General features: G+C 37.4%; 1 pseudogene; it reads left to right on the top strand.

Moving 5' to 3' along the window:
• Positions 1-635: 635 nt before the first annotated feature.
• Positions 636-1598, top strand: LOC120128483 (annotated as a pseudogene).
• Positions 1599-1998: the final 400 nt, after the last annotated feature.

Here is a 1998-nt window from a genome sequence, read left to right as displayed (position 1 = left end):
ATGACACAAAACCTCCTAAATGGTGGGAAGAACAGGATAATCGGATCAGTAAACTGGAGTCAAAGATGACAACGAATCAAGGTTGTGTGGAGTAAATTTTGAGGATTTTGACTGGGAGGACAGAGGAACAAGAACAATCCAGTTCAGAGAATGAACAAGTAAATATTCCTAACCTTCCTAAGACTGATGAGAAGAAGCCTATGTTAGTTACAGGGATGAATGAATCACAATTTTCATATAAGCACAATGAACCCAAAATTCTAAAATCTAAACCAGCACATGGTGACTCTATCAATGAGTTTACAGCCAGTGATATTAGGATACTTCACAATAGAGGGTATAAACTGTTTGAAAAAATTTCAAAGCTAACGTTTCAGCATTGGACAGATCATGACAGTAATGACAAACTGTTCAGACAAGTTTTCACAGGTGGTGTTGCTGAATTCATCAAATGTGAGCTCAATGTTGAGGGGCTAAACCTCTACATGGACAGAATAAAAAATTGAAATAGGTTGGAATTATCAAAGCAACTTCAAAATCAAATGAAGGTTCAAGAATAATTGAGTAATAAAATCGTCACTTATTGTGATACAAGCTGAAGGAATGAAGGTCTTTTGACGTGGAAATATGCTTCGATGAATTCGGTTGACTTCCCATATACAGAAGGTGAGGTCGAGTTTAGGAGTGTGTTGTACATTCCTGGCATGGGCCCTCTCAACAATGAGGATGTCACGAATTCTAAAACAAAGAATATACATTTGTATGTGAAGCGTGTATTTATCTCAGATGAGTTTGATGGGGAGCTGTTTCCATGATACTTGAGCTTTGTGAAGGGTGTTGTGGACTCAAATGATCTTCCCCTTAGTGTTTCTTGAGAGACCCTTCAAGAGAGTCGAATTGTGAGAATTATGAGAAAGAGGCTTGTCAGGAAAACATTTGACATGATTCAAGAGATTTCTGAAAGTGAAAATAAAGAGGATTACAAAAAATTATGGGAGAACTTCGGCAGGTTTCTAAAGTTGGGCTGCATTGAAGACACTGGTAATCAAAAATGTATAACTCCATTACTTCGGTTTTACACATCAAAAAGTGAAGAGGAATTGACGAGTTTGGATACATATGTTGAAAATATGAGTGAGAATCAACAGGCAATTTATTACTTGGCAACTGACAGCTTGAAAAGTGCCAAGACCGCTCCATTTTTGGAGAAGTTGGTTCAAAAAGACATTGAGGTTCTCTATTTAATTGAGCCTATCGACGAGGTTGCCATAAAAAATCTGCAGACCTTTAAAGAAAATAAATTTGTTGATATTAGCAAGGAAGATTTAGAACTTGGTGATGAAGATGAGGTAAAAGAGAGGGATTTGCTCTATTCAAATACTGCTGAGACTAAGCTTAATGCCTCAGAAGCCCTTGCAAAGGCATTGCAAGAAAAGAGGGGCATACTGGATTTAAATACCGTTGAGACTAAAGGTGATGCCTCATATGCCCTTGCACAGGCATTGCAAGAAAAGATGGCAGCACTGTTGCTTTTATCGCAGCAGGAAAAAAGGCATTTACTTGAGAAAAATGTTAATGCAGCTCTTCAAAAAAGATAGGTGAACTTCATAGAAATTTTCTTCAAGTTACAAATAAAAAGGTGAAGGCTCTCCGGGAGTTGGCACAGTTCAAGCGGAGATATCAGTTATTGCAAGCAAAAATCAATAATGAGATATAAGAAGGGTTTGATCCTTGGGGACAAGGATCATTTCAAGGGAAGGGGAATGTCATAACTATATGGGAAGTCAACAAAGAAAGCATCAGGAATCAGTTACTTGAACAACTTTTGAAACTGAATTTTTTTCAGAAGACTCAAGCAAGGCTGAAATTTTTTTCTAAAATAAAATTGACAGACAGAGGTATAAAGACAGAGGACAAAATTTACCTGAAGTTTCGGTCTTACCATCAAACCTAACTTGCTTTTCGAAAGGGATTGAAGCTGGCAGTATGGTTCTATGG

Source organism: Hibiscus syriacus, unplaced genomic scaffold (genome assembly GCF_006381635.1).
Source record: "Hibiscus syriacus cultivar Baekdansim isolate YM2019G1 unplaced genomic scaffold, ASM638163v2 tig00001644_pilon, whole genome shotgun sequence".
NCBI lineage: Eukaryota > Viridiplantae > Streptophyta > Magnoliopsida > Malvales > Malvaceae > Hibiscus > Hibiscus syriacus.
The sequence above is the reverse complement of the archived record's forward strand: the minus strand, read 5'-3'. Positions and strand labels throughout refer to the sequence as shown.